Here is a 12,589-nt window from a genome sequence, read left to right as displayed (position 1 = left end):
GGATACTCCATATCCATTGTTTTAATATTAAAGTACAAATATGGATGAAAGCAAGAAACATCAATCAAATGATTATTGGTTTTGGGCTTGGGAAAGGCACACAGAACTTTGCAGAGCTAAACATGTCTGTAAATAGATATAAGAAGATGTGGTATGAGTGCCAATGAGACAACTCTCCATCCAAGTCAAAATTTATAAAAGTAAACAATTATAGGTCAAAGTACGGTCTTCAACACGAAGCCTTGGCTCACACCGAAAAGTAAGCTATAAAGGGCCCCAAAAATTACTCGTGTAAAACCATTCAAACGGGAAAACCAACGGTCTAATCTATATAAAAAACAAGAAACAAGAAACACTTGTGAACCATATCAACAAACGACAACTACTGAACATCAGATTCCTGTAAGTAATCACATCTACAACACCAAGAACTAACTCTTAAAACCAATTCAATTGAATTTCCTCAGGTGGTGCTTATGATATAATAAAAGACAATGAAAAAAGTCCAAAATGCAGTAATTATAGGTACTGAAAGAAATATTTCAAGTTGCAAATAAATCATGTTCTGGAGACTGACACTGTCCTAAACAATACACATCCACTTTGGTAATCATATCACACTTTGTGTGCATAAACTAAACCAATCAAGTCTACAACTTGCATTTTAAGCAATCAGCAATCACATTACTAGAAAGTTAACAATCAACAATTAATAAAATTACTAGGATTGTAAGCAATCTATCAACTTTAAAACTTAAACTTTTCAAAAGTAAAGCCCACAACAGCTTTTGTTCCGCTCTTCACAAATATTCTGTTGAGGAAATGTTAACTATTAAAAACTAATGAGATAACGGTACAATAAAGTGATATTTTAATAAATATATAAACAAAAATAAAATAATCTTCAATAAAAACTATTCACAACATATGCAGATTACTGTTTCACACCTTAGGTAAATGAAAGCTATTTAGCCGCAAAACTGATGTCCATAAATTATTAATGATGGACAGTCCATTTTAAATGAGCATTAACTGTTTAATTGTTTATCACCAGATGAATAGATTGTAGTCCATTGTTTTAGTTGATGTCAAAAAGCTTATTCAAATTTTATTTCTTTCGGAACAAGTTACGTATCCCGTTGTTAATAGACGTCCCAACCTGTTTTAGCACGTGTGGTCCTTTGTTGTCAAATATACAGTGCTCAATGGCATGCTTCCTTCTTGGTGAGAGGCTTTGTTTTCCTTTCTGACCGGTGAAATTCCTTCCATACATTTCTGCAGGCGTATACAACTCTTTTGCCAAATTAAAGATGAATTGCGAATCAGTTAGGCTATTGCTAGAAACTTTAGTGACTGTATCAGGATGAATTCGGAGTTCAAGGAAGTCAATTTCAATATCTGTGTTAGATTTTATTTGATGAATTGGTCCAGGATAGCAGTTGTATACGTTTGCTGGTCTGAAATGTTGTAAAGCTAGAGATGACTGAATTGTATCCCTTGTAAATGAGGAATTTGATGAAAGTGGTAATGTTGGTTGCAATGATGCCTGATGTGTGGATGATAAAACCTGAGTGGCTGGTGTGGTGTTAGCTTCTTGTAATGGAGCAGAGGTACTATTCAAAGGAAGTGTTATATCTGGAGATGAATGTAGAACTGGTGATATTGTTACTGGTGTTGAATTAAATGATGATCCTGGAGAGATATCTATATCTAATGATGTGTAATCCACTAACTCTGGTGGTGTAGAAACAATGTCTGATTCTGAGGTTATGATGTCATGCTCATCAATTGGAGGCAGATGGCGGATTCTAGGTCTTGTTACTGAAGATGTTTGCATGTTTTGGCCTGCTGTTGTGCCATGCTGAAGCGCATTGGAAATTTGACCTGTTCTGGAAGTTGATGTATTTGGTCCTGGTGTTGATACTTGGTTGGGAAAATTGTGAATATCCACTACAGTGATAATAGGTGATGAAATGCTTTGGCCTGTTGTGCTCACCTGTTGTTTTTTTTGTAGCGACAAGTCTTCTGTGATACAAGTTGTTGATACCCTTGATGTATTAGGCATTTGTTGATCTGCATGGCCAGATGAAGAAGCTCCTGATGATGTTATCTGCTGATGAGTTGTAGCTGGCATTTGTTGGAGTGTGGGGGCCAGTGGTAGTAGCTGCTGATGACGGCATACTTCCTGTTTGACATAATATTGAAGTAAATAATGCAGTTGCATCAAAGCTGTCTGTTGGTGTTGATTTAGATGATGGAGGCGAACCGGTCACTAATTCCATTAGGTCTAAGTCCTGTAAGTCCGACGGCGGGAACGGTGCTAAGTCCTGTAACTCTTGGGAAAAGGATTGACCTGACAATGGTAAGTGTCCATGGATGTCTTTCACTATTCTAAGTATTTCCAATATCTGGCTTGGCATATCTGGAATTCCAGGAGAATCTGTCTGTGTTGAAACTGATCTGGTCTTTGGAGTTGGCTTGTTAGTTAGTATGTTCTGCAGATCTTTCTCGTCTGATAATATAATGACAGCATCAGTCTCAGTTTGTTTGTCAACAACACCTTTCTCGTAATTCTGGACCTGATTCATGACCATATCTGCTTGGTCTTGGGTAAGGCCTCCCTTAAAACATGGCTGTCTCTGTGGAACTGCTCTTGTCTGACTATAATCTCCAGCTCCTTGATACAACACTTTGACTAAACGACTCTTGCTACCCTGCCAATACAAAAAAAATCAACTATAAATATAATTACTTCTATAAGGAATCAATTGACATTTCAGCCACATTGATACATTTGCAAATATTGTCTAGTTGATCAATTGTGCTATTTTCAGTTTTTCTTTACAAACTACTATATTTTTGGAAAAGAAATGGGAATGTGTTCATGGGACACAGATGGTGCTATTAAATATCATTAAGGGACATAACTGAAGAAATCGTAAAAGTGACACTACCCTAATTTGTACTTGATCTGAGTTTTGTGGTATAAAGTATTGTGTAAGTTTCATTTTATTTGGTTGATGCTAACTTAAGAATGAGAACATAAATTCAGCATTTTTCAATTTGTAAAGGGGCATAGTTCTAGAACAGTAAGTGACGTCACCAAAATTCATTCTAGATCTGTATTTTGTGGTTTTAAGCGTTGTATATTAGTTACATAACATTTGGCAGAGGTAAACCTATAAAATTAAGAACAAAACAAAAATTCAGCAATTTTTCTATTTGCAAACAGGCATAACTCTATCACCTGGACAGTTAAATTGACACAACAAAATTTTAAATTTGATCTAAGTTTTGTAGTAATAAGGATTGTGAATAAGTTTCATAACATTTGATTGAAGCCAACTAAAGTGGGTGAACCGAAAAAAAAAATTCTGCAATTTTTTTCATTTATAAAGGGGTATAATTCTAGAAAGTTTAAAGTCATGCCACAAAATTCAACTTTGATTGTGTTTCGTGGTAATAAGCATAATGCATAAGTTTCATAACATTTCGATGAGGCTAACGAGGAATGTAAACTCTGTGAAGAAATAATCAAGTATGGGTTTTGCTCATTGTTGAAGGCCGTACAGTGACCTATAGTTGTTAATTTCTGTGTCTTTTGGTCTCTTGTGGAGAGTTGTCACATTGGCAATCATACCACATCTTCTTTTTTATATTTATAAGGCCATACTTATGTCACTCAGATTAGTAGCAACTGAAAGAAAAGTTAACAGCTGTGCTTCTAGTGCATGATTCATTTGTATTTTGCAGTTCAGATAATATGCTCCGCACTTTGATACGATGACAGAGGCATAGCCTTGAACAGTTGGGGCAAGTGTGGACAGAACAGTCATGCTTTATATCGCTCTGAATTAAGATTGTGCTTAAATATTATGACTTTAATATGACTTTGAATGTGACTATGGTATCTTTCGCCTATTTTTTTACACTGAATAGGTTTTGGCATGGACATATACAAATCTAGTCTGAATATTTTCAACATACCTTGAACTCAGTAGGCTGGTCTGGTAAAATTGCTATTTCTGGAGAGTCAGCCTGTTCCTCTTGAATGTCATCAGCTCCAATGGAGGTGTCATGTTCTGAATTAACAGTATCCTAAAAAAAGAAAACATCATGATATATGTTGGTCATAAGTTGCAAACAAGTACATCTCCTTATTTTTTATATAGAACAGAACATAAATGCACTTTTTTCCTGGCTTACATTTTATTAACCATTACATATATTTATGTATTGTGCAACCTGATACGAACACAGTGGTCTAATTTTATTGTAGCTGAAATCAAACAAAGTTTAATTTTGGACCCTACAAACCTTAATATGAACTATTAATTTAAAAATGGGGCCCAAAATAAAAAATCTAAATGCACAATAAGATTCAGTATATCATATTGCCGCAATAATTCAGTTTTTGACCCTTTTAACCTCAATGTAGACCAATTCAAGAATGGGGTCCAATAACCAAAACAGTAATACAAGTTTAGAACCCCAAAAATATTAATCCCATTGAAATTGGTTAAAAGATTTGCATAGGCAAATCCAGGGGGGGGGGGGGATAGGGGGGCACGCCCCCCCCCCCCCCCCCCCCCCCCCCCCCCCCCCCCCCCCTTTCGTGGGATCCGCCACTGATTTGAATTTATTTTCAATTGAAGATTTCTTGCTTTTGCATAAACTGTGCAATTAAAGATTTCTTGCTATTGCGCAATACAGTGCTATTGAGGATTCTAGCTACTGCGCAATACTGTGCAACTGAAGATTTCTTGCAAACGCTTGTTTATCATTATATCGATATTAAATAACTCGAGTTGATATCAAGCGATATGCCATTCTCACTCCTTATGAAACCTATAATCATTATAGGCTTTTTTATAAGTTGTTAGTGGCTTTGAACTAGCTGAAAGTAACTGTGAGTACACTCACATCTGTACTTAGTGTTTTTTTGTTGTTGGGACATATACAAGTACTCGGCCACATCCACTCTGAGTAGTATTTCTATTTGTATTGATCTGATGCGTTAAGCCTTTTTCCAACTGATTTGTATAGGTTGTTTTTATGTTGTAATGTTACAGCACTGTCCCAGGTTAGGGGAGGGTTGGGATCCCGCTCAAATGTTTAACCCAGCCACATTCTGTATGTATGTGCCTGTCCCAAGTCAGGAGCCTGTAATTCAGTGGTTGTCGTTTGTTGATGTGTAACATAATTGTTTTTTGTTCATTTTTTGTACATAAATTAGGCCGTAAGTTTTCTCTTTTGAATTGTTTTACATTTGTCATTTCGGGGCCTTTTATAGCTGACTATGCTGTATGGGCTTTGCTCATTGTAGAAGGACGTATGGTCACTATGGTGACCAATAGTTGTTAATTTCTGTGTCATTTGGTCTCTTGTGGAGAGTTGTCTCATTGGCAATTATACCACATCTTCTTTTTTATATTCTTAGGAAAACATTGAATTTTGCATTATGTAGTTAACAATAAATTTGTATGCAGTAAATGCAAAAACATTTTACCTGTTGTGGTTAATTACATAGTTATAATTAAATGTTTTATTCTTATCTACAGAACTTACATGTGTGATAAATACACATGATGATTATAACATGACTTTTCCATATTGGCCCTGGTATCATCCCTCAATCCATATCTGCTAAAGCCTCAGGCCGATATGGGAGTATCGATATTATACCAGGGCCAATATGGAAAAAGGGCATGATATATATAATCTACAAATATATATTTAAAGGTCTTAAGTGAATGGATGATGTTATATCATAAACAAGGGACGTTGTCCAATTTTTAACCATAAGTTATGACCTGATGACTGAAAACATTTTTGCTTAAGGCTTGACAGTTTGATTCTAATAGCATTTGTTCAAAAAATGAAAACAAAAATTTTTGGGCAGGCACTCAAAATAAGGTCTAGCAGAAACATAATTATCTTTTGTATAAAGCATAAGTTTAAAATAAATATAAGTTTTATACCTCAATCTCATTAGGCTGAAATGGTTCTGCAACAAGTTCATCTGTCGACTCAGCTGTTGATTCCTGCCAATACAAATCAAACATGTTTTAACACTTTTTATCAATGGCAAACTTATCATTTTTATATTAACTGAAGCTTTCTTGTGCTAATGTGGTAGACAATGGTTTCAACTTGACACATTACAAATTATTCAAAGATACTGTCACCAATATTAGAGTTAAGAATGGTAAAATTTCTACGTCACCAGCAATTAACATTTGTTTGAAATTTCAAGTTACTAGTTTGTTTTTCTATGGTTGTTTATCATGTTTATTAATGGGTTAAAATAGCAGATATCTGCTTGTTTCTGTTGAAGGTTTTCACAACTTTGATTTTAAGTACAATTCAGAGCTTAGTATCAATTAATATATTGGAAACGCACATGTCTAGACTATTGTTGACAACAGTATGGTAACCTGTAGATGTTTATTTTTTGGCTTGCTATAACCTACTTCTCCTTCCATACTTAAATGTTGTAGAAAAGTGTATAGCTGTTTCAAAAATAAAAAATGTTAAAATAACTTGTTGAAAGTTTTTCAAAGCCCTTTGATGAACAATTGATTAAACATGTTGAAAGTTATTTTCCCTAATTACAACATTAGCAGTCATTAGAAAATTATCATAGTAAGAAAAATGCTTACAATTTTGGCAGCAAATGCTAAAAAAAAGCATGGTATAATATCTAGTCAGGAACCTTTAGTTCACTTGTTGTTGTTTATCGCTGTCTATCATATTTGTTTTGTCTCATTCTTTTGTACATAAATCAGGCCTTTAGTATTCTAAAATATACTAGTTTTACTTTTTTGAATTTCCTGGCCTTTTACAAATAACTATGCGGTAGGGATTTTCTCATTGTCAAAGGCCTATTGTTATTAATTGGCAAGTTGTCTCATTGGCAATCATGCCTCATATTCTAATATTTTTTAAAGGTACTTTAAAGTATCTATTTGGGCTTACCATTTCTTCTGGCCAAACAGCTAAAAAACCGTACTCCTGCTGGTCTAAGTTTTGTCTTCTGGCAATTTCCCTGTCAATGGCAATAGCTCGATGAGTTTTCTCCCATTCATCTTCATATGCGTCTAACTCTTCTTCAGTTTCTGTTCAGGAAAAATAAAAAATAATTTAACCAAAAAATTCATTCAACAATTGTCTAAATGTAAAGTAACAAAAATACCAAACTCAAAGAAAATTTAAAACCCACTTTAGCTCAATCACACAAAATTATGGATAACAAAATGTTGTAAATCAGGGTGAACTGAAGCATATACCTAAGTATGAAATTGAAGTAATATAGACTATCCTTAGTATACCTTACAGCCAGAAGTTATACCTTTTACATGATATTATAAGTGGGGTTTTAAATGCATATTTAATTCAAAATGAATATCTCCTAGAATAAATATATATTATTCCTTACAACATATACAATAAACATGATAAAGTGAGATGTAGTATGATTGCTAAAGAGACAACTTCCCAGTTCATATGGATTGGATGTAGGCAATACCAGCCAATTGTCAAGCTTTCAACAATGATAAAAACCCAAACTATATATAGTCAGCTATAAAAAGCTCTAACATAAAAAATGAAACAATTCAATTGAGAAAACTAATGGCCCATATTTGTTTTAAAAAACAATTTAGGAAAAACAAATCTGAGTCTAAAGACTTCATTAACATTCCGAGAAACACATGTTATTGTGCATTGCCAAAAAATAAGTATCAACTAGAAAATGTGGATTCAACAATATTGTAGTATCGTTCTAATTAAATAAAATAACAAAATTAAAATTCATACCAATTAAAACAATAGTATATATATTTCTTGGCATCTCTGACAATAAATATTGTTAGAAAAGTACTCTCTTCATCATCATGATGACAGTAAAAGAAAAATACAGGAAGTGTCATACAAAACATGCAAAATAAGTCTTTGCCTAAAAAGCATTTGTCATAAACTTTTGAATGTACAAAAAGTAACCACTTAATTGAATAATCAAACATACCTGCTATTTCAAGAACTTCAACTTCCAATGATTTGGTACCAAGTACCAAGGATACTTTGGCACTTTTTGGAGCTGATGACAGTTTTGTTGATCTGACCTTTGCTGTATTGCCATCAATGTCAAATAATACAAGTGACCATTTGGATACCTGAAGTTGGAAAAAATGTAATAATAGACTGACATATATTTTTTTTTGTAAAACATTATTGTTAATAGTCTGTGGTCCTTCTTTTTGGCAATGTTAGCACTCATGTGCATCTGTTCCATACCATATGAGTATTTGGACCATATGCGTACGGTCTAGACCGTATGCATACTTTTTCCAAATATGCATTCGGTCGGACTGTACACGTACGGTCTGCTGATATTAAGAAGTTGGGTAACTTTATTAGATAAAAATGTATCCTAGGCGCCCCCCCCCCCCCCTTTTGTGGGAAAAATTTGGTTGATTATATAGGGAATCACTGAAGCATGACTGGAGCAGTTAGTGGGCCCCCTTACAAAAAGTTCTGGATCCGCCACTGTGTATATTATTACAAATCAACCTAACTTAAATCTCAAGTTAATACAAAAGTTCAATTGTAATTGAAATCAAAACTTGATCATGTTAATCATGTTAATATTTTAACTATTTAAGATATAGTCCTGTATTTAGCATATTTAGTATGTCAGTAATATACATTAATGGAATTCTCTCACTCAAATTGAAGTCATCAGAAGTACTGGACATAATCATTGATAATTATGTAGCAATAAAAGTTTTTTTAAATATTTAAGAACTTTACAAAAAATGCAATTTAAAGGAACATGCATGAACAAAACATGTAAATGTTGACCATATATGATGTATCTTCTGGTAGCAAGTGTCAAGAGTAAGTTACCAAAATAGGATTCAGATAGACAATTAACATGATTAAATAAATATTTAATTTCAATTGATAGAATGTTCACTTATTCACTTTATTCATTTAACTGCAATAATTAATTTATAAAACTAAATAATAGTTTTTGATAAATTTTTGTCTCAATTAAACCGTATGATCCAAAGACATGTATGGTCCAGCTTGCAGTACTAGACTGTATCATCGGACAAGTATGTGTATACGTGTGCGGTCCAAATACTCATATGGTCTGGAACATATCCATTATGTGTCCACTTACATGATGTAATTCATATTTTTCAAAAGGTACAAAAATTATTTCATGAACTACATTTGATGAGGCAGTACTTTATATTAACTTACTCATGTTACACAACATGCTAAATATAAAAATATTTAATGAAAATCAAAAACTATTGGAGGTTCTGGATGGGGTATAATTAAAAAGAGAAAACTTGAGTGTTATTGTAACCATGGGTTACAACAGAAGGCAAAAGGCTATAAACATGTAAAATATCCAAATTATTTTGTATGTTTCATTGCTTACTGGTATTTTTTGTTCAAAAGTGTGACAAGTTGGTGAAAAAGTTGGGTGAGTTGTCATGGATTCCCTTTTTTTTTACGATTTAATATGGTGTGGCCGTGGAGCCTTGTTTTAAAACGTAAATTGTGCAATGTCATGGGACTTTCAACCTGGTTAATTTAAAAATATAGTATTTACACTTGTGAAACGTTTTTGAACTTTAAATATTGATGTTACCTTATAAATTTGTCATTAAGTAACTTTTAAATCCCAAACTGTTATATTTTCCTTGAATTTTGCCATGCTTTTTATTAGAGGAGTTCCGAAAATTATTATCTCTCTAGATTTTTCAATTGGGTGCGTTCAGAGATCTTTCTCTGTGCGTTTTTCTAAATCGAGGCATAACAAGTTTTTAATAGTAAATTTCATTGGTTTAACTTATGTGTTGATATTTCTTATTTGGTTTATAAATTTAGATATATAGTTTCTATAATTAGAACTTAATTAGTATATAAGGCCCACATATTCTTAATATCATTGCTTTTTATGCAAGAGCCACTTGTCTGTAACAGACTCTTAAGGTAGGTGCCTATTAAATTAGGAGTTTTCTACTAGCCAGCGTTAGTCTTCGACTATTAGCAACTTGGCTGATGCGTTAGTTACGACTTACAATTTTGGCTTGTTGTAAGACAAAACTTTGGCAAAACTTTTCAAACTGTTAAGCTTCCTCGTCTGGTTTTTCCCTTCCCAAATTTAATTAAGTAGCCTGTTTATTTTATAAAACAAGTTTAGGTAACTAGTGTTAAGTAAGTAGGAAATTAAGGTTTTTCAATATTATTTTAGAAAAGGGGAGATAACTTTGCCCAATTTTCATTACACTGTGCTTTATAGGTGAAGTGTTGATTTGATGTATATTTATATTAAATTGTGACATGTAGATTTGTCGTTATAACATCATTAAACTATGTGAACTTGATTGTCTTTATTTAAATAAGCTACCAAGAGGAGTCAAAGACTCAGGATCAAACTACAACAGAACCTAGAGCTTAGATATACCCTGTTTTAAAGGTTTAGTCATTAACATGACACCGTTCATATTATTTTGGTTGTTTTAGTCATTGTCAATAATTCTGGTTGTTCCTTTTTGGTTTTTGGTGGTTTGAATCTTCCAATATATTATTTAGGTTGATCTCCTTGAACAATCATACCGTACTAAAACAAGACATCAAAATTTACAAATAAACAATTCAGAAATTACATGAAAAACAAGACAGGATAACTAGCTCCGGTTACAATGGATTCAAAATTTAACAGTTTAAGTAGGTGGACTATATAGTAAATGTGGATACTTATTTGGTGGCCTTCGACTGTTGTCTGCTCTTTGGTCGGGTTGTTGTCTCTTTGACATATTCCCCATTTCCATTCTTAATTTTACATGTACAAAATAAACACACAAAGGAAAATTTAGTCTGAATCTTAATCCTGTCTAATCATGTGTAAAAAATGTCAAAATGAGTGAAATTTGGGTTCCCCCTTTTAGATGCATTTAGTTTTTACTAATAAATATAATACTAGCTTAGTTTTCGTGTTTTGACATTTTATTTCTTGTTCTCTCGAGTTTGGTTTGATGTGCTTGCATCGTGTTTCCCTTTATTCATTTTCCATGTTTCATGTCGGTACTCATAACTTCTGGTGCTTGTCTTGCATTCGATTTAATAAAAAGTAAACTGGGACTTATTCAAATTATTAATGAACTGGTTCCCATGATATTAATTGCTCTCATGTCCCTGATTGTCATTAATAGCCTATAAGTACTTAAATAACAGTATCAACAAGTTGAAATGAATGTTAAACTAGCGGACTCTATAAGTTGACAGCAGGCCAATATTGACTATGTTGATAGACATGTATGACTTGACTTGTAGATATAGTCTTATATCTTATATCTTGTATCACATCTTCTTATATCTAATATATAGACTTGAAATTGAGGAGCATGATTTGTTCTCGTTCATGAAACTCACTTCCTATTCATTTTTTTAACCAAACTGCAGTTTAACCAGCACCTGTTCAATCACTAGTCTACGAATTGTAATACTATTCTTATGATTTGGGCCATGAAGTATCATTTTTTTCTATCATTACAATCTTGACACATGATAAAAATCGGAAGTAACAGGGTTAAACTATTTCTGGATTGCAATGTCGTATACAGAAATGACTTATTTCCGTATTTTGACAATCGGATGAAAAAAATCAGAACACAAACTTTATATATTCAAGGATTTAAATTTCATTAAAGTTATACAGTGGCGGACTCTGATACCTGTCCGCTTTATGGAGGTTAACATTTTACTCATAAAGGGTAGAATAAGAATAAGAATATTTTATTTCCAATTAAAGGGCCCTATAAAGAGCTTTCAGCACCTTACATACAAGTACATAAGATTAGACAAAAAATTTAGAGACATATAAGAAAACAACACCGTTTAACAGTGTTAAAAATGCTAAAAAAGGCCAGGACAGAACCAGATAATATAATCAATATCTTTAAAATATACCATTGAAAAACATATACCACTCAAAATATGTATATTTGTGGCTAATTAGCATTTATTATCTTTGAACTTCTCCTTATCTCTAGATTTTTAGAATAATACTTTCCCACATATTTATATACATTTCAATTTTCTTGTGTAAACCTGAGACTACTATGTGTTAAAGTAGTCTCAGTGTAAACAGCCATGAAAACTTTGAAAAATTGTCTAAAGATTGAAAATTATTGCAAGTTACAAGAAATTTCAGTAAAAAATTCATTTCTATTCTCAACATATAGTGGACATTCAGTCACAAAGTGTATCTCATCCTCAACTTTATTTAATGTACAGTATAAACATTTTCTAAGTGTTCTATTCACATAGACTTTGGCATATCTATCAGTCTCAATTCTTAATGGATGAGCGCTAATTCTAATCTTACAGATTGATTGCCTTAATCTAAAATCTTTTAGATCCAAATATTTTTTTAAACAAAATAGTTTTAAAGGAAAAATAGGTATTCAGTTTACCTTGATCTTATTGTAATTTTTTATTTCTATTTCCCTTCCAGAAATGGAGATAGTTTTAATATAGCTTATCTTTGACAAATTTTGTGAAAGAG

General features: G+C 32.8%; 1 pseudogene; it reads right to left on the bottom strand.

The window, feature by feature from the left end:
- Positions 1–854: 854 nt before the first annotated feature.
- LOC127721207 (uncharacterized) lies at positions 855–8,261 on the bottom strand (annotated as a pseudogene).
- Positions 8,262–12,589: the final 4,328 nt, after the last annotated feature.

Source organism: Mytilus californianus, unplaced genomic scaffold (assembly GCF_021869535.1).
Source record: "Mytilus californianus isolate M0D057914Y unplaced genomic scaffold, xbMytCali1.0.p SCAF_12, whole genome shotgun sequence".
NCBI classification, from domain to species: Eukaryota; Metazoa; Mollusca; class Bivalvia; order Mytilida; family Mytilidae; genus Mytilus; species Mytilus californianus.
This window is presented reverse-complemented; position numbering and strand designations above follow the sequence as displayed.